The sequence below is a fragment of the Phoca vitulina genome, unplaced genomic scaffold, assembly GCF_004348235.1.
Source record: "Phoca vitulina isolate PV1807 unplaced genomic scaffold, GSC_HSeal_1.0 scaffold14, whole genome shotgun sequence".
Lineage (NCBI taxonomy): Eukaryota > Metazoa > Chordata > Mammalia > Carnivora > Phocidae > Phoca > Phoca vitulina.
The window spans coordinates 17,619,891-17,645,276 of NW_022589717.1; the positions used below are offsets into that span (position 1 = coordinate 17,619,891).

The 25,386-nt window shown below is 47.0% G+C and overlaps 2 long non-coding RNA genes across 2 annotated transcripts; one reads left to right on the plus strand and one right to left on the minus strand.

Annotated features, from left to right (window-relative positions):
- The first annotated feature begins 3,996 nt into the window (after positions 1-3,996).
- On the plus strand, positions 3,997-15,112 carry LOC116637470. Its single transcript, XR_004300485.1, has 4 exons — positions 3,997-4,258; positions 13,412-13,472; positions 13,838-13,887; positions 14,467-15,112. It is a non-coding gene; the product is annotated as an uncharacterized LOC116637470 (long non-coding RNA).
- Positions 5,599-25,042, minus strand: LOC116637471. The gene is made up of 3 exons (XR_004300486.1): positions 24,700-25,042; positions 10,623-10,660; positions 5,599-7,209 (listed from the first exon to the last, which is right to left on the minus strand). It is a non-coding gene; the product is annotated as an uncharacterized LOC116637471 (long non-coding RNA).
- Positions 25,043-25,386: the final 344 nt, after the last annotated feature.

The window sequence follows — 25,386 nt, forward strand, 5'->3', positions numbered from 1 at the left end:
ATTTATCAGCCAATGCTGCCGATTAACATTCCTTATTCCATTAGAATTCAAAGACCAAGTACGTTCACCTGGTTGAGGTTCCGCATTGACTGAAAGAGTCGCTTATCAATGAATAAGACCACCAGTATATGAAAATGACACTAATCACACCTTTTTGTTTCCTCTCAAAGGCAAGGAGGCGGGGGGGCGGGGGGGGGTTGACATAGGGCAGCTGCAGGGACGGAGGAGGCAGCCACGGGGCTATGAGACTCAGAAACGAGAGGCTGGGGAACCCCTACATTTCTGCTGATTTCTTATTTATACCATAAACCATGCAGGACAAACACGCTCTATTCACTGAGGTATTTTTGTCCCGTGCAGCTGTGTGGCTTAGCAGGAGCTTTGCTGTCGAGCCATATGACTCATGCCAACTTGCTGCATATGATTTATGAAGACTTAAAGGGAAAGAAAACAGCCAGCTTTATTATGAAGGAGCGTCATTTCCAGAGTATTTGTTCATTGAGGATCAGGCCTTGCTTGTTCTCTGAGTGAGACAGTGAGTCGGCCTCAGCCAGGGTTGGGCTGGAGGACGCCCTCCTGCTCTCCTGCTCCCCACTTGCCCTAGTCCCAGCTCACGTGAGGACACCTCAAGTCCAAGAAGAGAACCGGTGTCCATAGCCAGAGCTTCTGTGGCCTTCAGCTGCCACAGGAGGCTTACTGACTCTGACTGGCCAAACCCCCCATCAGACGTGTCCCTTGGGGCTGAGACTGCTTCCCTCAAAGATGGAGTCTGCAGCCCAAGGCATGGGGAGGGGAGAAAGGTTGAAAAGGGACCATGTTTGGCTAGTTTGCAGGCTGGCCGCTCCTGTCAGGCTGCCTCCCTGCCTCGCCGATTAGGAGACCATTCCCGGCTGATTTTCTGAAATGCACCACTGAGAGCATTTCAACAAGGCATTTCCCCAGTCTTACCCCAGGCTTTCTACAGCAGGGGGTGGGGGGTCGGGGTTCAGAAAGGAAAGGGCTAGGATCTCTTACTCCCAAAGGTTTCTGACTCCTACCTTGGAAACTTTCCAAGCTGGATTTGATGGGTCTTGTCTTTTCTTACTTTCCCTCCCTGTTTCAGCTTTCCCTTTCAAACAAGGCCAGGCCCACATTTATTCCTTGAAAAATGGGAAAATCAGACCAGTTGATAGCCCGGCTTTGTGGCTGTAACACAGAACACTGCTTAGTGATAAGGTAGCTTGGCTAAGAAAGCAACTTTGGTAATATCCTGTTTATCTCCTTCCAGAAATGCTCTGTTACTCACCGATACCCTCACCACAATGGGGCAGAAAAAAAGTTCATAAGAATTTGTGAATAGGGGTGCCTGGGTGGCTCAGTTGTTAAGCGTCTGCCTTCGGCTCAGGTCATGCATGATCCTGGGGTCCTGGGATCCAGCCCCGCATCGGGCTCCCTGATCTGCAGGAAGCCTGCTTCTCCCTCTTCTACTCCCCCTGCTTGTGTTCCCTTTCTCGCTGTGTCTCTCTCTGTCAAATAAATAAATAAAATCTTAAAAAAAAAAAAAAAAGAATTTGTGAATAATAACATGGTCAAAGAGTTTGCACTCTAGATTCTTCGATTGTAAATTAAATTGTGAGAAGCTCAGGATAAAGTTTGTATTCATGTGGTCTAACTTGTTAATAAGATATATAGTTGATCTTATTCCCGTGCAAGAGGAGAATAAAGCAGATTTGGAAATTTTCTTTCTTTTTTTTTTTAAGATTTTATTTATTTATTTGACAGAGAGAGACACAGCGAGAGAGGGAACACAAGCAGGGGGAGTGGGAGAGGGAGAAGCAGGCTTCCCGCTGAGCAGGGAGCCCACGCGGCAGGGGGCGGGGGGGGGGGGGGGGGCTTGATTCAGGACCCTGGGATCATGACCTGAGCCAAAGGCAGACGCTTAACGACTGAGCCACCCAGGCGCCCCTAGATTTGGAAATTTTCTAAAAAGGAATATGAAATGATAAATTTTAAATATGGAAGGTATCTTCCAACTGCCTGCAAGGTTTTTATCTTAAACTGGAAAATTAAAAAAAATAAATAAAAGTTTTGGTACAATGCTTTCTTTTCCAGCAAAAGTGTCAAATATCCTCTCCTTTATTTCCCTTGGTTGTGGTCAGTTTGGGTACAGTGCTCCCGGTGTAGCTTTTGGTTTCTTTGTTTAATTTTTGTGTGGCCCGGTCCCTGCCCCCACCAACACACACACACCAAGGACCCGAACAATTGGTTACAGGTAGTTGCTGTAATCTCTCCCCCTGGAAGCTTTGAAGGTGCTTCCCGCTGCATCAAAGTCCTTGATGGCTCCCCGCATCTCTGCCCAACTTCAAAGCCTCCCTGCAGGAATTCGCAGTGTGGTATACTATGTAGTTCTCAAGGAGCTATTACTCTCTATTTATCGTGCAAATTTTTATGGAGATGCCCTGGTATCTTTCTTGACTCACTACTTAGTCTCATAGTAGCCGTGATTAAGAACTGTCTCGAAGGGGGTGCCTGGCTGGCTCAGTCGGTGAAGCACGTGACTCTTGATCCCAGGGTTGTAAGTTCGAGCCCCACGTTGGGTGTAGAGATTACTTAAAAATGAAATCTTAAAAAAAAGAACTGTCTCAGAAAATGATCTAAAGGAATAGGTTAGGGTCAGACTGCCTGAAACTAATCCTGCTGACTCTTGTCCTTTCAATGCGTGTGATACCACGCCTTGTTCAGGGCACTATAAGGTTCCACCGGCTCAGTAGCTGGGGAGCTTTCCCTTAGTGAGCCTAAAGAAAGCGAATTAGTTCTGACTCAAGTTGTGGTTAAAGACAAAAAAAGTTTTGCCTTTTACAAAAATCATCGGTAGAGGATTCTGAAAGGAACAGAAGGCCTGGGATATGAGAGCAAATAGATGCTGTGAGGGGGACAGCCTGTCTCATAGAAATGTCTGCAATCCTAGAAAGGTTCTGTAATTCTGTGCTGTCCAACACGGTAGCCCCTAGCTACACGTGGCTGCTGAGCCCTTGAAAGATTTCTAGAATGACTGAAGAATGGAATTTTCAGTTTTGTTTAATTTTAATTAATTTCCAGCGTTATAAATGGTCAGTGTCTATTGTATTGAACAACATAGTTCTAGGAGTGACCGCTGTGTGTTACGTGTGGGGGTAGAAAATCCAGGACTTCAGGTGGAGAGAAGAGGACAAGGAAGAAAAGGTATTGCCTCCTTGCATCTTCCGGGGAAAATCCTTTTGACCTGTTGCAGTAATAGCTCCACCCAGGCAATAAGGAGAGCTTAGCAATCAGACCTAAAAAGAATAGTGTCATCATCATTTATTTTCATTAATCATTAGGGAACAAGGCTGCGGTGCCCACATACAGACTGGCACTTCCCCGCATTCACGCCTACTGATTGATGGCATTTCAAGTAATCTTGTGGTAGGCAGTGGACAAGAGGGAAAGGTAATGAGATTGCCTCCTCATTTAGCAGCCCAAGCCAATAATGTGTCATTGTGCGTGGCTGTCACTCTTACCCATCCAGGGTGCTCTGTACCAGGTAGGACACCCGCTCTTTCAAAGCGACATAAATCGGGAGTTTGTACAAGTGGAGCGGGGTCATCAAGAGGCCACGGGAATCTCAGGCCTGTCCACTTGTCTGATCCGAGGCCTTGACATTGTTCCCTGAGCTGGCAAAAACTTGGGATTCGGAATCCTTTGCCAGGAGCGCCGAGCCCCATGGATGAGGCAGGTGACCTCCTCACAGGAGGGAGGAAGGAGACAGGAGAATGGCCACGTATGTGAGAGAAGGTCCCTGCTGGTGTGAGGCCCCGGAGTTTCCAAACACAGCAGCAGGGAAGACGGACCCCCAACCTCCAGTTCCCACCCCCCCCACCATGTTCACTTTCCTGCTATGTCCTAATTAGAAAACACAGAACGTATAAAAAACTAGACATTAATAAGTTTTTCTCCAAACAGGAAAAAAAAAAAAAAAACCGTTAATTAACCCACAATTCACTTCTGTAAAGTTGTCTTTTTTTTTTGCTTTGCCACACGAAGTGGCGTCTGGGCACAGCCTTTAGCAAAGGCACTGAAATGCGGCCCCGCCGCTGCAGGACTTTCCAGTCCGGAGAGATCTGCCTTTTTCCTCGTGAATTCTTTTGTTTTTCCCTGTGGTCAGCTGCTACAAAGATGCCGTCAGTTGAGATGAAACAGGCGGAGGAGTGCTATTCCCTGCGTCAGCCAGGCACGCTTCTCTAAATCCAGGGTTCGGCAGGTACAGTTTAAAAAAAAAAAAAAAAGTCCGGGGGCTGTTGACAGAGGGGCCCAGACTGTTGGTCCCCTGGGAACAAGAGCAGGGGTCCTGGGAGCGCAGAGCCGCTTCCCCGGCGGCGCGGGCAGCAGCGCGGCCCTTTCTTTCCGCCCGTCCTCACCCCTGTCCCGCTCCTCCCCTTTCCCGGCTGCACACGGGCTGCCGTCTCCATTGTTCCCTCCGCCCGGCAGCCAGCGTGCGGCCAGGCCCGGCGCAAGCCCCGCAGCCAGCAACTTCCTCTGAAGCCGCGGCGCGTCCTCACGAGCAGCTGCTCCGGGCTGTGGGCCGGCCAGCCCTGCGGCCAAGCGGCCTGAGAGCCCGAGCGCCAGGGAGCCACCGGCCTGCTCTCGGCAGCGGCCCGTTCTCCCTGGGAAGAAGGGGGAGCAGCCCTGCGCCCCTCTTCCGCGGGTCCGACAGGCAGTGGGTTCTCCGGTTCATAGGAAGGTGCCTGCTCTGTCACCTGCAGCTTCCCTTGCCCTGCCGGTCTATTGTGGGGGCTGGCGCCATCTCAAGCAGGAAGGGGGGGTTGGGGAGGGGTCCTAGGCCCCCCTTGGAGGGGGTGCGGGGCGGGGCGGCATTCGCACGAGGAACCCAGGCTTCTGGGGGGCATCCCAGCTGACAACAGTTCTCGGGAACATGCACAGAGACGGGGGCGGGAAACCTGCCCTGGCCTCAGCCAGCATGAGGCAACAAGACTCCCGATGTGGCTTTAAAGAAAATACCACTGGCAATCCAAACAAGGCTAACTTAACCTCTGTCAGGAGAGCAGTGTGTGGGCAAGGGAGCCGAGGATCTGCCCATTCCCCGCCTCGGAGCTGTGGGTTCATTTTGGGGCCTCAGTGATCTTTCAGGCTTGGCTACAAGTATGACTCTGATCCAAAATTAGGCTTTGAACGTGTAAGACAAGGCTCCCCGCCCCACCTACCGCCTCTCTCTGCCCTCTGCCGTTTCTTCCGAGCCTGGCTCTGCGCCAGATCTGGCCCTTCTCGCTCCTGGGGGAAGGGCACGGCAGGGTTCTGCATGCAGCCAGGGCGCTAGGGTGGGTGAGGGAGCACGGCACGATGCAGGGAAGAAAGGGAAGACTGATAGGCTTGGGAAGGGCACCCTAGCCTCCAATCCCCCACGCCATCGCGCCAAAGCTGGGGAAGACCACGCAGGTGGGAGGGCAGAGGTGCCACGTTGGCGGCCTGCGTGGCTTCTGCCCACCTGTGCCTTGCAGCTCGGGCTCCTAATGGGCCTCCGGCAGCAAGCGAGCCAAGCCGGGCCGGGCCAGCTGCTCTGTCGTGCCCAAGAGCAGCCTCGGAGGTGGGGAGCAGCTGGGAGTCTGCCGTTGAAAAGGAGCTGCTCATTTTCCAGGGCAATTTCCCAGGGATGCTGGCCCTAGCAGAAGCCGCTCAAGTGGGGCAGACAGGGAGCATCATTGAGAGGGTTCCTTCTTTCTGTCTGAGCGTCAGCAGCTGTCACGTTGGGGTTCCCCTTGGCAGATTTCTTTGTTTCGCTGTTTAAAAATCTCAGGAGAACTCTCTTTGCAGAGTGGTACCGTGCAGGGGATACTTCCTTGCAAGGAACTGTAATAGCAACCTGTGCCGGCCAAGGGCACGCCAAGGGCACGAGGAGACCCGAGGTCATCAATGAATGTGTGTAAACCACGGAGTTCGTGCCTCATCAACTGTAGCTTTTCTGTGTTTCTGCATCAGTCTCTGATGATCTTGGCAATTTAATTCCCCCTCCAAAAAGAAAGACCAGTTTAAAGTGCTCTTTTGGTGTTCAACCCCTGCTTTCCGTTCTGATTCTTAAGCCTGCATACACTTTAGAAGCACATACAAAGCAAACGCATGACTGTAATAGCATCACGATGCGGCTATTTCGGCCTGAGTATTACCTGTGCAGCTTGACTGGCTCCTCCACTTAGAGCAGTCTGGAGGTCCCAGTGACTCAGTAATGTGATTTTTGGCAGGTTTTTCTTCGGGCTTGCGATGAGGAACAGGCTTAACAAGCAAACAGATGTGTCTGGGTTCTCGCGTTGCCGCAACCCTTACTTGAGAGCATGGGGGATGAGCGTGTGGCCTCAGAGGGCCCCGCTCCCCCGAGAAGGAGTGTGCAGACAGACCCCTCCGCCCTGCTGTACCAGCAAGGAGGAAAAGAGACGCAGCAGAACAGCCATTGAACAAAGTTCAGCCTCCAGGATTATCCAAAATGAAGTTGAGAGGGACAAGCTCCAGGTTTTGAGACGAAAGACTTAGATTATTTTCACAACTCTGCCCCTAATTATCCGTGCGGACTTGGCAATCCACTCACTTCTCCTGGTTTAAGTTTTCTCATTAGTAAGGAAACGCATCCTGTGGGTGAAAAGTAACCTAGTAGGAATATTAACGGCCTTGTGCGCTCCTTGTACGTGCCTATGCTTATCTATTATTTAAAGGAAAATTGAGGTCCAGCCACTGAAGTGGGTTTCATGGAATACCATTCACTGATATGTGAAGAAATGCAAACACTTTTTCAGGGCAGAAGATCATCTTTTTGTTTAAAAAAGATATTTTCTGTAATGTTTAGACCATCAGATGGGGGTTTATTTTACTACCTAAAGGGAGGCATGAGTCTTTCAGGCTCCTTCTAGCATCTCCCAGGGCTTTACAAAGATGTTCATGACACGCTGAGAGCAAGGGATCATGTATCACTCTTTCCACCAACAGATGGAGAAACTGAAGCATAAAGAGGTGAAGCAAGGTCACTGAGGGAGCAGGTGATGGACTGGCTTCTGGTCTCTTGATCCAAACCCTGCTCCACTTTGTCTCTCTCGTAAACAGCCATCGATAACTTCATTTCCAGGCCCAACACAGCAAACGAGGGCCCATGGTGTGCAAAGCATTTGTGTGCAAACGGGATCTCCACTATCCTGGGCAGAACACAGAGCCCTGAACAGAAGTAGAGTGGAAAGAAACAATTGTTACCACGGGAGGCAGAACCTCCATCAAAGGCCAGTCTCACAGCAACAGGGCAGAAACAAGGAAGTAATGAGTGGGAAGCTCATTATCATCCATCAACCTACCACTAACATATCAAGATCATCCAAACCTAATGGCAGGACCTCCTAAACATTTACTTTATTTAAAAACCTGCCTTTGACACTATACTTCTACATCAAGATTTTCCTTCCTTAATAGCAGAACTGTGCAGAGAAACAGCCTGATGACAAAATATGAAAATTTCAGGCTAATGTTCATGTGTTGTGAGAATGCATATCATCATGTATCAGTCAGCCAAATGCTCAGGTTGACTGAACATTTCTATTTAAAGTTTAAGGTTGTGACCCATTTTCTTTTTACATCCTGTATACTCAAACACACACCTTACTGTTTCAGGTTTTCAGCCTGGCTCTGCCTCTCACTAGCTTTGTGATGAAGAGCTTTAGGCAAAAGCTCTGAGCCTCAGTTTCCTCCATGGTAAATGAAGCGATCATGCCAATCTCACATTTTTTTTTTTGCTAAGACAAATTGACTTCATGTTTATAAAAGTATTGAGCACAACTCCCAGTTCACAGAGAGTGCTTAGTAAATGCTATTTCCTTCTTCTTCATCTTTGAATATATTCCTTATAAAGCGTTTTAATTTTTGGAAGTCCTTTCCTATATATTGCACTTAATTCAGATGGTTAAGGAACATGTAGTGATCCCTTTCAAATATGTGAAAAAACTCGATCTCTGAGAGGTTAAGCGATTTGCTCAGAGTTGCACAGCAAATTGGTGCAGGACTAGAAGCCTGGCACCTAGTCCTGTGATCTTTCCAGAAACTTCTGTCTGTTGTAGCCATTGCCTCCACACGAATGAAAGCAGCTAGTGTATAGTCCACCCCAAACCAATTCCAGATCTTCGGTGACTCCTCCCGGCCCTCCCTTCCCTGAAGCCCCCGCTCCAATCCCATGTCACTCCTCAGGAACTTCCCTCTTCCCCCACCTGGGGCTGGATGTTCAGGGACTAATAATCTACATGGCATATGAGTTGAAACGAATTGGGAGGGAATGTTCTTTTAAATGAAAGAGTTGGATTAGACACCACCATACACATTATGTTGTTAAATATCTACAGCATGATAAAATCATCCCAAATGTCACCAATCCCTGGGGGACTTATTAATAATTAAGCATTTTTAGTTCACTTAGGAATGCAGATTCCATTTAACAAGAGAACGTACACTAAATATGTCCATTATATTGCAGCTTGCAACAGAATATGTTAGAGATCGCAGCTGGGTTTCTCCAGGACAGATGACAAAGTTAATGCAGGGATCAGTCTTTTCTAAAGGCAGCATGTAAGAGCCAAGAGTAGCATCCTGGATTGGTTTATAGGGTTTGTGTTTATTAGAAGTGTTTATTAGAATGACTAATAATGGAAGAGAGCCGACTTGGCAAGGGTTCGGGGAGAGCCAGGAGAAGCCCAAAGGAAATGGGATGATCTCGCAGAATATAGGGCAAAGCAGAGACCCAGGGCCGGCAGTGGCGTGAATCATCTACCCCCACACTGTCGTTGTTCAGGTTTTTAAGGACCGGAATAGGCAAAGAAGGTGTCCTTCTATATGTTCCACTTAATGGGAAGGCCATTTACGTTTTTATTTAGCTTATTCCCAAAAGATACATGGCCCTGGTCCTACACACACACACACACACACACACACACACACACACACACAACCACTTTTCTTTCAAAAGCAGTTTTCTTTATTTGTTTTGCTTTTAAAAGATATCTGATTCTCTCTTTTTTTTTTTTTCTTCTCTATTTCCTGGGCAAAGTCAGAATACTAAATATCTTGAAAGAAAAAAAGGGAAGCTTGCAAATAGGTTGCCAATCTTCTTTGTGTCTTTCAGAGATTAACTGGTTTGTTTTTTTTTCCCTAGGCCCACCAAAGACAGTCCCTTTTGAAGATGGTCAAGGGGGAGAGAGAGAGAGACAGAAACAGAGAGAGAATGAGAGAGAGAGAGAGAGAGAGAGAGAGGTGAAATCTGGGGAAATTGGTTGATCCAGCCTTTAGTCCTGGGGCTCTTCTAACTAGCTTTGCAATGTGTGATCTTTTGGGCATGTTATTTAAACTTTTTCTCTAGGCTCCTTTTCCTACCAATAGGAGTTTTCATGATCTAGAAAACCCTTCCAGCCTTAACATACCCGAAATCTAGGCTTGAAGCAGGGAGGAGCCTCCCTCTCAATGATACCTGAAGAATTTTGCAAACTTTTAGCAGAAAAGGATTGTGGATAAATTTTTCCATGTCCTTGTTTCCTGTATTGAGCTACATGCAAATCGTGCTGCTCCTTTACTCCCTCACTTAAAGCACCTGCCAACCTAATAAAAGAGCCATAAATTTAGTCATAAGGGCCCCAACAAAGAAGGATCCTCTCCTGACCAAGGGAGGTCACTGGGACAGGCTGTCACCAGGAAGCAGAAACCACAGGGAAGATTGTTGTCATGTCTATTGTAACCAACCCGGGTGCCGATGGACTCGGCAAAGCTGAGAAGCAGCAGGACTTAATATGGAGAGCGGACTTGGCTTGTTTTGCAGCCCCTTCACTTTCATCCTGACGTCACTAAGGTTCAAGGTGCAGCTAGGGGACTTCTGAGCTGAAAAAGGTGTGTGTATGTCTACAGGAATCATTCCCCAAGAGTCTCTAAAACCACTACTTCCTGTTGTTGGATATAGGGTCCAGGCAGGTGGGCTGTTGAATAGAGATTCCCACCCAACTTTCAGGAAAGAATGGACATGGACAGAGAGGAATGTGAGCAGGAATGGGGGAGAGAGCAGGGAGGGCACAGGATGCTATTTATCATAGAGCTAGCAGCCTTGGGAGAAGCAGAGGAGGAGGGGCTGAGTTTCAAAACAAGTTGTGGACTTAGAGACTGTAAAAATGGTGGAGAAAAGATGACTTAAAGGTTTTCTTTCGCCACTGGTTTACTCCTGCTAATAACCAGCTTGTCCCCAAATGCCAACGGTGTATATTCTATTCCACCATTTATAGTAGCAGATGGTAAGGTTTCACGTTTTCTGTCATAAACACACACACACACGCGCACACACACACACACACACACACACACACATCCCATCACCACAGACCTGATAGTCCGAGGAATTACTTTGGCTCTCTCTCTTTAAAAAAATCTAGAAAGCTCTTTGGGTATTGTCAAGGCTAATCAATCAGAATTATGCTTATAACCAAGGGGAACCCATGGTTCATAAGTTGCTTTAGATAGGGACTGAAGGGTCATATCCAATAGGGCATGGCCTTGCTCTTCAGCAGACGAAAAAATATATGTGTACATGCGTGTGTGGTGGGGGTTGTTACCTGGTTCAGCTGCTGTTAATGTCCCAATCTTCCAGCTCCTGGCAAAGAAAAGCATGTTTAAAATTTCTAGGGCTCTAAGCACAATCACAGATTTTCCAAGCTTATAGGGAGCCTAACCAATTCACCGCACAGATGATTAAATTGCGGCCCTGAGAAGTTAGTCAGATTAAGAACGGGTCACCCAGCTGGTTAGCCAGAGACCCAGAGAAGAAACATGGGCCTCCAGGCTCCTTGTCCTGTGCTCTTTCTATGCAGGGCAGATTCTAGAAGATCTGTTTTGCAGAATTTCCTTTCCACTTTGTAGTCATATGATGGGTTTATCATGCGAAGTCTTTCCCAGTCCTGCTGTCCCCAGCACTCCCCCTCCCCTGCTCGCACCTGCCCCTCGCAGGCCGCACATCTGCAAAGGGATGGGGCGGGAGCACTCTGCTCCCACAGGACGCTTGTTCTTTGGCATTAAGCCCTTTTTCTTTGTCCCGAGGTTAATTCCTCTTTTCCTGGCCTCAGTTTCTTTTTCATCTCTGTCTACTCACTTATAGTAGTTTGTATACCAACACTTCTATACGTTACCTTTAAATGAGGGAGATACAAAATAGAGCTAAGTGCAACCCACGGTACCTAAAAAATAATCTAAGATTGTGTAACATTTCTTATGTTCTCCCTTTGTGATCATGTGATGGGTGGGACTTCTGAGTCATATCAGTATCAAATCTCTCCTTCTGGAAATGAGCTTAAGTGACTTGCCCAAGAACAGTAGGCAGAGCTGGAAACAAAACAGTCCCCACAGAGTCACTGACTTTTCTTCTTTCTATTATCCACCACACCGACCTGCCCAAATCGCATTTTACATCCTCTTTTCACTCTTGTCCAACCCCTGGCGGAGATACTCACGGGCAACAAGCCACGGGAACAGACAGGATATGAAGAGGACAGACTGAGGCCTAAACAACGAAGTCTGCACCGTTCAACACATTAGCCCCACGCCATAATTGGGTAGTTTCATTAAAATGAAATGAAATTAAAAATTTAGTTCTTCAGTTGCACTGGCCACCTTCCAAGTGCTGACTAGCCACAGGTAGCTAGTGGCTACCATAGTGGGCAACCCAGGGAGCATTTCTCTCATCACAGAAACTTCTATCAGACACCTCTGCCAGACCGTCGGCCATCAGGGACTAATAACAACATTTATGGAGCCCCAACAGAATACCAGGCACAACTGTTGGTGTTTTATGCCTATTATTTTATTAATTTTCATAAAATTCATGAAGTATTATTATTTGCATCTGACAGAGGAAAGAACTGGTATTAAACATTCTCAATAATCTGCCCTTCGTGTTCAGTAGTAAATGGCAGAAATATGAGCAGGGACCGGTTAATGGCAAACTATCATATGAACTCCAGTTTCCTGTGAGGGGCCTTAAAGACTGACAATAGAGCTAACATTTATTAAGCACCTACTACTAGGTGCCGGGTAGTGTTCTCATAAGTAACATACATAAACGGCAGGGACTAACCTGTGGCTTCCAATTCCAATCTTTGTTTGCAGGGCCAGTTGCTCTTTCTAGATGGGCTCTCTCTGGGAGCCAGCTGTCCGATGTCTCTGCTCAGAAGGATCAGCTCCACTTCACCTTGTGGTTGGCCAGCAAGGTCTGGTGCTTTCTTGGCCAAACTGTCGTCACTAGAAGTCATCACAAAGGTCATGCTCGAGCAGATCTTGAAAGGAGTCCTTTGGAGTTGTCCCACCTCAGCTCATCACAGGGCAACTTTAAGAGCATGCTATTGACATTCCTTTCTTGACATTTGGTTGGCCCAGTAGAGATCCCTTCAGTCCTGGTGAGCTGGCTGCATTCCAGGCATGTTAGTGAATCTGTCTTATCCCTTAATATGACGCAGGTCTAGTAGGTGAACCTCACGAGCTGGCTCAAGAAGTTGGGTGTGATATTTGCGGTGGTGGTCTATAGATTTTTTTAGTCTGGTCTAGAACGAAGTGCCATATAAATACCATACTCTACCTGCCAGCCTCATTAAGATAGCCTTAATTTTTTTTGGCTTGTTTTTCTACTTCTTTGATACTTTTAGAGCATTACTGCTATCTGAGAAGCAAAATCCAATGGAGGTTTTCTCTTTTACTTTTCCGGTGAAATTCTTTTGACTACCAATAGGATTTCATTGCATGGGTTAGCATTTAATCCTGGTCAGCTCTTTGACTTTTCACACCCTTAGCAGTATTATAACTCTGCAATATGGTCCAAAATCCTTTGAAGACTGTTTCAGGTAGGGTAGCTTAGCAGTCACCATATCACTTCGTAAATGGCTTTCAGAGAGAGTGGCCTATGGGTTGTCAAGTTGGACGTACCTCTGTAACACCTTGAAATGTAGGTTTCTTGATGTACTCTGGAACAAATACCCAACCCAGCCAAACTATTAGTGGTGTAGACTGGCTGTGGGGAATATTTTCAAATAAGTGGCAGAATCTTTATGGAATCCCATTGAGTTTCTATAGTCAGATCAATAATAGGCCATGGGTAAGTCAACTCACATTATCAAAGACTCTTGTAAACTTGGTGGATACATGTACTTCCTCTCCCTGAGGCACCACAAACACCACAGGAAAGTCACTCCCACCTCACCACTCTAGCCCAAACACACAACTGTCTTTCAAGGGTACAACTGACCTTATTGTGCAATTGTTGGTTTGCTAGGACACCGACATGAATTTTGCTACAATAGAAAAGTGTGGCAAGTTCACAAGGGCTGTCTTATCATTCTCATATTTTTTTTTCTCCTAGAAAAGAATGATGAACTTGAAATCCTGCTGTATGTCCTTGGCACTCCACATAATAAAGAAAGGTAAATACAGCTATCTAAGTAGCTTCTTACATTTCAACTTGAAAATTTCCTCAGGTGCAGGCCCGTGACTACAATTCATGATTCCAGTTCCAGTTTCCTTGTTGGAACAAATTCATATTTTTTAACCTAAACTGGCATGGATACTCTGAGACAGAGTACATTCCCTCTCGTGGAGAGACTCAAGTACAAGGTGATTGGCTATTTAGAGGGAGTATTGTGAAGGGGATTTAAAAACTGGTCGGGTGGCCAGACTAAATTACCCAATCAAAACCTGACAAGCTATGATTTAGCATGTTCCCTAGTCTGCAAATTTCTATATCCAGAATGTTCTACTCTTTAAACACATCACGCTTTTTTCGTCTCAGGGTCTTTGCCCACACTGTGTTTTTTCCTGGAATATCAACACATGGCTAGAGTGAGTATGTTGAACAATTTATTGTTCAGATGTTGATTTAAATGTTTTCTTCTTAGAAAAGTCATTACTAATCCCCCTATCTATGCAGGCACGCCATGTTATTCTCTATCTCTGAATCCATTTAGATTTTCCCCCAGAATGTACGCAGTTGTGAGTCTACTTAGAATTGTTTGTGGGTTGATTGCCAGTAGACTCATAAGGAGGGATCCATGTCTGTTTTATTCATTAATATATATCTGTGCTTAGTATAGAATAGACATTTAAACAATTGTTGAATGTGTGACTGAATGAATAAATATTAAAATCAGATTAAATTTATTTATGGAATCTAAGCTACAGAATTTTTGAGCTGGCAGACATGTTTAGAGACACTCCACTCCATCGTTTATCAGCGAAACATAAATACCCTCAGTTTCTTCTTTCCTTTGCCCTTTAAGATTGGTAGCTATGTAAATTTCTAAGCACTATGTAATAGCTATTTTTGATTAGGTTACACACTGGGCCTTGTGTACTGTCCAATCAGAAATCCCAGCAAAAGAAAAAAAAAAGTGTTGTGTTTGTTTGTTAAACAATATCCAGGGCTTGGATGATACCGATAGTCCACCAGTTCCTTCCCAGTTCATATGAAACAACCTTATCATCCTTCGGACTCCACATACCTCCAGCTTGTCTGACCGGAGTGGGTGGATCCTTGAAGTCTCCCTCTGCTCCTGTGGGTGGACAAGGACCCTGCCCGTCTGACTCGTGGTCACCATGGTGACCTCTCCAGGTGGGGGCTGGTCACATTAAATATGATAGGACCAAAGTAGAAGGCACCAGTGACCAGATGCATCAGGAACAAAGAGGGAGGAAAACAGGGTCCTGAAAATAGAAATCACATCAAAAAATAGATGACGAGTTGATAATGCCTCGAGGCCTTTGTTCAGGAACACTCTGGCACTATAAAGGGAAGAATGACAGCACCATATTCTTCTGTGCAGCATGAGTTGGTTTTTCTTCAAGAGTTCTTCCCAAAGAAGGCCTTGTGGGCTGTGGCGAACTCTGTTTTCCATTTTTATCTAGATTTGTTCTTTAACGCAAATGTTATTCTTTTTCCAAGGATTGCTGTATCATCACATTAACAATAAGACAAACAAACTTGACAAAAATTCACTGGAAACAATAAGTGTGGTAATTGCATATTCTTGTCTTAGGTATTCCTTTCTTGTTCTCAATTAAAAGCAGTTCCAGCAGTTGTGTATGCTGTATCATTTGTTCACCTTAAATAAATACTTTTGAATCTAAAAATATAGCAGAAATAAAACTTTCTGAAAAAAATAAAAAACTGAAACTTAGAATCACATCAAAAATAAGAAATGGATTTTGAGGGGATCAGGATGGCTTTCAAGAGGTGGAGGTTTCCTGACACGCCAACACTGTTAGGGCCCTAGATCTAGGGAGTGTAAGGATTTGTACGAAACAGCCTCAGACCTCTGAACGGTAGAGATGCCCAGTCAGATATTGGGATTTGCTTAGACTTAGCAAAATTATAAGTTCACTATACTCACTGGCAGGTATTTCATGAAAGAACAGGATCTCAAGTTGCATTTGGTCAGCTCAAGGCTATTACCTAGTAAATCACTGTAATTCATTCTGCTGAAATGAAACATGTGATTCCTAACGATGACTAACAGTGGAAAAGTATGAGACCCCTACTAGGCAGAGTCGGGGCACAAGACTGAGTCTGCCACTTAGGGGCACGGCCTCAGCCACACGTTTCTGTCTACAGATAACTGACAGAAATGACCAGGAGACTTCAGGAAGAAGCAAAGTGACCTGACCACTGGAACTTTCATAGTTACATGAAGAGCCTGGTTCCACACCCCTCAGGACATGGTAACCTGTCTTTTCCCACCCGACCTACAGGCTACTCAGCAGCAGGCTTCTAACATGAAGAGTGAAAGATCTGACACAGCTTCCTTTTCTGTGCTCACATTCCCCCCGCGACACGCTACAACCAGCACAGCAGAACAGACACACTCATAATAAGACCAAAAAGCAGCGACAGTGCTGGCGATTTTATACCTGGGCCAAGTGCCAGAACCGGCCATGGGGAGGAGGGGCAGGGAGGGGAGGGAATGCCCTACCCTCAACCCTTCTCAAAAACAAAGGTTAAGGCTACTAGTAACTCAGTCCTGCTGGGAGACTCTAGCTTGAGCTTTCCCCCCAGATCCTTTGGAGGTAAGGGGGCCTTCCGATGAGGTCAACGAAGGGCTTTTAGACTCAGACATGTCTATGGAACTGTATTCACAGAAATGAGGGGGCAGGACCCTCACTACCGGCCCTACCTTAGCCGATGGAAACCCTATGGCTCTCCTGAATGTTGCTGAATTAGTCATCTAGTACTAATACATCTAATACAACATCTCTACCCTTCAAATAAGCCTAAATTTTTATTTATTTATTTATTTATTTTATCTCACACAGTTTTTCTGTGAGTCAGGAATTCAGGGATGGCTTAACTGTGTGGTTTTGGTTCAGGGTCTCTCATGTGGCCAAGATGTGAGCCAAGACTGCAGTCATCTGAAGGCTTGATTGGGGTGAGAGGATCTACTTCATCCAAGATGATGCCCTCACATGGCTGGCAAGCTGGTGCTGGCTGATGGCAAAAGGCCTGTTCCTTGCTACATGGAGCACTCCATATAGCTGCTTGAGTATTCTCATGACATAGTGGTCAGCTTTCCCCACAGTGAGTGATAGAAGAGAGAGCCAAGTAGAAGTCACAATGTGCTTTCTGTGCTAGCCTTGGAAGTCACACACTGTCATTTTATAATACTCACTTGGGTTACACAAGTCAGCCCTGTTTAATATAGGAGGAGACTACACCAGGACATGAGTATCAGGAGGCAAGGTTTGGGGGCCATCTTGAAAGCTGCCTATTGGCCGTACCACTGCCCATGGGAATTGGTCCACCCGTTGACTGAGCTTCTCCCAAGAGCTATACAATTCTGATGCTCATGGGAATGCCCAAGTGTCCTTTTAGAGAAGGGTCAACAGCTCCTGACCTCCCACCTGTCTCAGGCAGGAGGTGGCTGCGTGCCACACCCTAGCCACCACACTTCTGCTTTGGTAGCAGCACACATGTGGTCGGTACTAAGGAGTCACCAAGGCACCAATGAGCCCGGCACATACCACGGCTTAGAATGCAACTTTAAAGCAAGACCTATCCCTAAAGAACATTCCAGCTGGAGTATCGCTCTAAAATGGGCATCGGGTGGCCCCAAAGAGTTTGCAAGCCTATTTAAGTGTCTGAATTATACCTGTGAGGCTCTGAGGAGAATGTGCCCTCACTGGATTTCTGCTCTTTTCCTGGAGGGGAAATAAGCTTTGCTGACTCAGATGGGAGTAGAGAAGCTAATTGTTAGCGGTTGCTGGGTTCACCTTTGCTGAATGGCTGTGGAAATTCCAGTGAACTTCCATTATAGTCTGCAAGACAATCTAACCTAATTTCAACTGTAAAATGGAAAATTTTTAATTTACTGAAGAGATAGTCCATGATAGGCAGTTTATGTACACCATCTCCATTAGTCTTCACAGAAACCCTGTGAGGTAAGAATCAGACCAACATTTTTAGAGGAGCAAACTGAAGCTCAGGGACCTTAAATGACCTGCCCAGTTTCACAGCTAGCAAATGAGGGATCCAGGATTCCTACCTGGGTGTGTTCTGACTCCAAAAACCCATGTGATATGCTCTCTCAGAACTCTCCGAAGGAGGAGAGGGCATAAAACCAGTGAGAATGTATATCCAGGGAGAGGAAGAAGAGAACCTAACATTAGCCACAGCCCAGCCTCAGCGGCAGGAGGAGGGCCTCCGGCTGAGGACACAGAGAGATCCATGGCATCTTCTGCTAGAAGTGGCCAGTCTGAAGACCTTCCCTTGGCTCTCCTCTTCCAACCCTTCTCCTGTCTAGCAATAATGACGCCAGATCTGTCTCAAGGGCAGCAAACTGTGCATCTCCCTCCCCCTCCAAGGAGAGTCAGGTTGTTAATAATAATAGTTACTGCAGCCAGGCCTCCTGCTAAGTTAAGTACCACTTTTAAAAAATCCTCACAACATTCCTATGAGGTAAGTATTATTGCCGCATTTTATAGCTAGGGAGATGGAAGATTGGGGAGTTTAGGAACAGCCCCAAGGTCACAAAGCCCCAGGTGTTAATGCTCACGTTTCAACCCAGGCCTCTGACTTTAGGGCCATCAGGAATCTTAACACCATGTTCTACTAGACAGAGGTTGGGGGTCGTACGACCGCGTGGCCGGTTCATCGCCGCGTGAACTGCCAGCGCCACAGCCCCCAACGCAGGAGGGGCAGGGTCTGTCGGCTCCTCTCCGAAGGAGGCCTGCTGATGGCGCCAGCCGGGCCCAGGCACCCACAGGGGACCCCCCTGCTCCGGGGCTCGGCCGGACCCCGTTGGTGGGGACCCGGCGCCGCGGGCAGGTCGTGCCTCCAGGCGCTTGCCTGGGCAGTCCCCGAGTCGGAAGGCAGCCCCACGCTCGGCTGGACAGAGTTTCGGGTGGTGCACCGGGGCTCCGAAGCCCGGGATGGCTGAGCCGGGGAGGGAGGCGGCCAGGCTTTGGCGAGCGGCGGCACCGCGGCGCGTGGGGCTCCGCACCCAGATCACCATTTTCCTCCCAGTGGTCGGTTCGCTCTTTTGGCGGGAGCCAGGGCCCCGGGGCGAGGCGGGGGGAGGGAAGAGAGGAGGCGCCCTGCTCCCGAGTAGCGAGACCCCGGAGCCTTTGTGTATTCGGAACCGGATTCCCCACCTCCCCTCCCCGCCTCCCATTCCCGCTTTCTTTCCCCCTAACCCAAGTCTCAGTAGAGTATCCAGCAATTAGCACGTGAGGAGGGGGTGGAAGACGGCGGGCGGGCGGAGGTGGGGGCGGCGGGACCCCTGCTCCCCTCTCCCCGCCGAGCCCGGATCAGCCCCGCGTTCCCGCCTGCGCTGCCTTCGTGCGCCACCTACCGGCTGCTTGGGGCCACTGCGAGCCCGCCAGAGCTGTTCCTAGGCAGATCTTGATCTCCGTGGACAATAGACAATGGAATTTTTTTTTTTTTTCTGAACAATGATTTATTTTGGGGGGTGGGGATAAGGAGGAAGGAGGGAGGGAGGAAGCAGCAGTGTGTTTGTCATCGATTTAGAAAATATCTCTGTTCTGTCATTGTTTCTGCATATCCATTATATTGAGGACAAAAGAATCCCGTTCTGGAACAACAAAGCCAAGGGAAATGTTTTCTGTGGCTGACATTTAATTGTGTGCACAAGGTGCTACATTATCATGCGGAGAGATTGTAGAAAGGAATAGGGCACAGCTTCAGTTCAAAAGCCTGACTTTTCTGCTTTAAGGTGTGGACTTTCTTACACGAGTCCCATTTTATATTGCCTCATAGACCTCCATGCATGGTATACACTGCACACAATTCTATGTTTCTGTATGGTTTTCCAACCCATCACAAGGCTTCCTTGCGGGTGATTTTCACACCACTTCCCAGGTCTATTCTTTTACAGCTAACAGGGATAATCATACTTTGCCTCACAACCTCTTTACATGGTCCCTACCAAGACAATCTTAATTTTTAGGAGCTATTAGCTTGGGGAACACTTAGTCTAACCTCTGGTTTTACAGATTAATGAGGGAGAATGCGTTGACCAAAGTCACACAAATAATTAGAGATAGAGGCAGGACCAGAACCCTTGTGTCCTGAACCCTGATTTCTATTATGATCTACTGTTTGATGTCCTGATGCCCAACACCCCTGACTTGCTCACCCTCATGGCCTCTTTTCCCTGGGGGGGGGGGGGGAGAAGCCCACACACAGTGAGCTGTGTTGCACAAAGATGGGTGATAAGTTGGGGTGGTCGTGGGGGGATGGACAGAAGTATAAACATCCTTGCTTGGCAGTCTCTTTCACTCCCCCTCTTTACTCCTCCTTTCTCTCTGTACAATGAAGCAGGGGGCAATGTGGATATAAATTCATTTGTTTATTTCATTATTTTGCTGTAAGTTAATATATAAAACCCACGGTAATTATCCAAAACTCTCCAGAAAATGATTTTCCTTGGTTTCATGAAGGTCTTGAACCCCCAACCTGACCCAGGTCTAAACTGGTTACTGGGAACACAAGATATGTTTTCCATCTTTGAAAACTGCTCAGTGGTCTCTTGGCAAGAGTGATTCGCCCTTGGGAACCTGAATAATACAGATTTCCTTCTAAGGTTCATGAAAAATCCTTGGGGAGATACAGATACCTGATCATGCTGTAGAACAGAGGCATTTTTCTTCTGCCACCTTCTAAAACATGCTACGACAGACGGCGCACCCCTTTAAACCCCTAACTGTGTCACGCTGAGAGAAGAATCAAGTCTTAGATGAGAAGCTCAGTAAACATCTTTGCACATCCAAAATGAGGCAGCCCGTCATAGAAGTCTGCTTATTTTAGAGGTTGTTCAGTCTGTTTAAAGCAAATAGACCAATCTCACAGTCTGCAGACAAGGAGACAACAAGCAGAGGAAGTTTCAAAACAAAAGGCCAGAACATTCCCTAACTCTCTTTAAACTGTCTTCTGAAAGCATAGAGAAGAAGAAAACACACTTAGCTTGCAAGCTGGGTTTTGGCACTTTAAGAACTTGGGTTTATATGGGGGCCACGCAAAATGTTAACAGGGAGCTTAGATCTCCAAATCCCCTAGTTTTCATTTGTTTGTTCCTTTTTTCCCTTCCCACAGCGATTCATCCTGTCTCTACAAAAAGCCCCACGGTTCAATGATATTTTAATATGCCAACCACACACTTACAAACACCTTGCCTCGAGGATTTTGTGAGAATCAATGTGCTTAAATGAGATGATGTAGGTGAAAGGACTTTTAAAAGTCTAAGGTACTCTTCAGATGTGAAGTGTTATTCCCATATATGTGAGGTTCTCAAAGTATTGAACTTATTCATTGGAGCAGCAGCCTAACTATTCTGCAAAGTCGTGATTCGGCCCATTTTTCCGAACTTACGGTTACACGTCTCGGGGAGGGGGGGGTTGGTGGTGGAAGCTTCATGCATGTGGCATCTCTCTTTAGAATGTCCAAATCTCATTTTAAAGAATACCCTCACAGCATGTTGGAATCTGGTGAGTGCCAGAACACTGGTGACTCACTGCTTCCCCCATGTCCTTATTTGGTAGCATGCAAATAAAAATGATCATTTTCAGATTTAGATTTTCTCAGAGCATGGTGTGAGCAGCTATTTTTGCTTTTGCTCCAGTCACCATTCTCTGTAGTAGAAAGTGCATTTAGAGTTGTAAAAACTGTTTTTCCATTTGCAGCCTAAATTTAAATAGGGAATAGAGCAGCTCAAGTACTCCCTTGATTAGATACAGGAGTCACCACGATGCAATCCAGTAGTTCCGGCACATGGCCCTCATTTCCACCCATGCAAGGCCTTCACGTTGCTACTTCACAAGATGACTTCTGTGTCACCTATGCACGTGGCATCTCTCTTTAGGACACCTCAAGCGATTTGCAGGTGTTTGGTAACTCATTCTCTTAATATCTGTATTGGAGAGATAGGGATCGATTGCAATGATGCTCAATTTGTGGAAAGTGAAACCTAAAGCAGTCAGCGGGCTTCTATATCACAGACCCATGAGGTGCATAGCCCTGTGCTGAAGAAATAAATGATTGATGCCACCCAAGATGAGCACATCTTGGAACCCCAATTTCCCTAATAGTTGCTGTCCTGTCTTACTAAAACCAAGCCTGCTATCGAGTTTCTCCAGAGGTCAATGTCCAAATTTACTTCCTGCTCATGAGGATGGCCACTGGACCCGTTACCTGATGTAACCCCAGGCCCCACACAGCCCGCATCTTGGACCTGACTCAGCAGCCCGAGTCACGACCAGCTTCCTGTGAGCAGGCCTTCAGATGTTAGTGTCGATGATGCCCCTTCCAGGATAACCCGTCCAGGCTGGCGAGCTGCAAGGCTGATTTCAAGCTGGTTTCAGTTAAACCACATTCCGGTGTCTATTTCCTTTCTCTTTTAAAAGGAAACCTTCCGTGGCTCCTTGGGGCCAGGCTGGCAGCCCTAACTTCTTGGAAGCTTCTGTTTATGGGCTTTGGGGGGCAGGTAGATGAACATCATCTTGTTCTCCTTGTGCCTCCTTCACCGCCCTGGCCGCTGTCTCTCGTTCCAGATCTTGGGGCGGACCAGAATCTGACACCAAATCCGGATGAAACACAGGACAGGGTATTGCCACCAAAATTGCTCCAATTGCAGGTGGCTAGAGGTGGGACAGAAAGAGGATGCTGGCAGGTGTTGCACCTTAGGCAGCTTGGGTGTGCTGTCCACGCCTAAAGCCACCTGCCTTCCCCAGCCGTCCCCGCCTGGGGCTTGGCCACTGGGGCCCCCGCCCTGGAGGAGGAGCTGGGCATGTGGCTGCTCACTCTTCCTCCTTTCCCCTCCAGCTCTACCATCCGTACTGGGGACTTCTGTCCCTGTAAATTCCTGCAATGTAGGAAGTGCCCAGTGGAAATGCAAAAATAATCATGTCATCTTTCACACATTTATGGTATTTTGGCAATGTTTCTAATAGCCGCTAAGGGACAAGAGTTTATCTTTTTATCTTACGTCTCATAAATCTTTTCTTTTTCTCCCATCACTAGCGTAAATTGTGCTTAGTCCAATAACAAGGTTAAAATTATAGTGCTTTTCATCATTACAGAGATGCTCTTGCCTCTGATGGGGACAACGGCTACATCTAAAGCTTAGCAAATTTATTTTTTCCCTTTGCCTGCAACGGGATGTCATCTGGAAGACAAGATTTTCACTTAGCTGTGCATGGGCTTTGGTCAAGGCCTCTGTTTGTGAGTGTACACACTTATGGGAGAGGCCTGTAACCTGCAGGAGAGTCAGTTATGTGCCTCCGGTCTTCCCCTGAGTGTCTTTTTCAGACCAAAAAACAAAACAAAACAAAACAAAACAAAAAATGGGAGAGAGTCACCTGAGGTGTCTGGCAGTGTTGAGGAACCCAGGCTATACATATAAACAAGCTATTTAACCTCTCTGAGCCTCGGTCTCCTCATCTGGGGATAATAATAGTGCCTCTTAAGTTTAGTATGAGGATTTAAAGGAACAGAATGCGTAAAGAGCTTAGTACGGCGCCTGGCACATAATAAGCACTCAGTAAGTATTTGCCAGCATCATCATCATGACTGTTTCTACCCTCCTGCTTCCACGTGACAGCCTTCTGCCCTGCAGGACCCTAGAGCTGCCAGAAAAATCCATGTCCCATTGCTATCTTGTACCTGTGGCTGTGGCGTCATGACTCCCCATTTCGGCTTCTGCTTCCCCAGGCAGAGAACATTCCTGGGCAGAACTGGCGACAAGCTCGTGGAAACTTGAATCCCAGGCAGGAACGAGGTCCTCACAGAGTCAGCCTCTCCTCTCCACTAGTGACGGCTCCTTCTCCCCATGCAGGTGGTCATGCTGCTCTCCTTGCCAGCCCACACGCCCACCACGTAGGGGTCTGTCACAGAGGCCACCTGTGGGAGATGCTCTTTCCACCCTCTGCCAAGCACTTCAGCCCCGTAGATGCTTTCCTCCTGCCCACGTAGCTCCAGGAGGCCCAGACCCAGGTGCGCAAATCACCCCCACGTTCGGGCTGTGATAAGATGTTTATTAGCAAGCTTCCCTCCAGTTTTTCCTCATATCTGAGCTGAGGTTTCATCTTGTCCCCTTTTCCAGAAGTACGTCCTCATCGATCACTTTCTGCAGTTTTCTGTGGTTCTCCTGGAGGCCAGCGTCCATTGCCAACTGTCTAGAAGACACCTCCCTCCCATTTCCATCACATGCCTAGTTTTTGACTGAGGGTTAGGTTAAGATGTTTTCTGCATCTCTCTGAAGAAGACAATCCATCTAATCAGGCTGTCATCCCTAACGGAGGCACTAGCTCTTCTCTCTGGAATACAAGGCCAAGGCCATGCCGACCTCTCTCTCATTTGAGCTCATTACTCCAAGTTCCTTATTTCCAAACTTGGTCAGACATTCATTCACTGTAGAAGCGGAAGAGCCCTTTCGATGATGTCTGAGTTGGAGCACAGCTCTCTCTCTCCTGAGTTCCAGGGTCTGCTTTCTCTTCTCTTTCTGAGTAATTCCCAAGCCTCAAGAATAGCTTGCCTTTTCCTCTCTTAGGAAGCGAGCCCAGTGTGGAAACTATAGTTCAGGTTTGGTTTTTTGAAATGATGGATCATATGGACTGACCATTGGTTAAAGTCCTCTTCCCTCGTGTCTGGTCCATTGTAATCGTATTCAAACAGCTCTATCTACTTCACATCTTTTCTCTTTAAACATCATCCTAAAACTGCCGTCTTGTTAAAACACTTAATCTTGTTAAAACACTGCTTTCTCCAAACTGCACTGACTCCCAATCCTCCAATTTCCCTGCAGGACAATGTCTCAAATTCTCGTGGCATGGCATTAAAACCACCCCCAGAGGCAGGTCTCCAACTTACTCATCTACTTCCCACCTTTCTCTATTAACCCCCACCCCTCCTGATCTAAAACACACTCGTGCCATTCCCATTCTTGGACACACCTTTCCTTTTCCTTTCTGCTTTTCCAAATCTTCCCCCGTCTTAGAGAGGGGGCTCAAATGGACTCCCAGCTTGAAATGATCACTCCCCTCAGAATATCCTGAGATGTTGTTTGCATGATTATTCACACATGAAACAAATACTTTCTCTTGACTTTTCTCCTCATGTTTTGAATTGCTCCCCAATTTTCATGTGCTTACCTCTCCTAGCATGTCCTGGGTAGTGAACTTCTTGCAGACGGTTGAATTGTATTCCAAGTTTCTTCTAAAGTATCTTGCCCAAGCCTTGCACTAAGTAGGCATTCAAGAATATTGGACGTACTGCACAGAAGAAAGAGCAGCTGAAAAGGAAAACAAATCAGTCGAGCCATTTTCATCACCGGCACGGAAATGACAGGTCCAGAGTTTTGTTCCTGTGCATGTCGAATTTGAGGGGGATGATAGAGAATCTGTTTTTCAAAGTATCCAGAATCTTGTGAGGCCACCTTGCCCAATTTCCTGGCTCTATGCCATCTAAGACAAAGAGATCTGTCCTATGCTTCAGGACCCCAGAGTGAGAATACTTCTTGGCTCTTTTCCATAGCTAAGTGTCTGCCTTCGGCTCAGGTCACGATCCCAGGGCCCTGGGGTCGAGCCCCGCGTCAGGCTCCCTGCCCAGCGGGGAGCCTGCTTCTCCCTCTCCTCCCCGCTCTTGCTCTCTCTCTCTCACTGTCTCTGTCACTCTCTCTGTCTCTCTCCCTCTCAAATAAATAAAATCTTCAAAAAAGTTAGTTGCCCATGCTCATCTCAAAGAATAACATTCAGTCATTTGGGAGTGGGGGCACATGAATCTGATAATTCTGATACGGGTGGTCTGGTGAACACACTGTGAAAGAAGAAAACTACTCT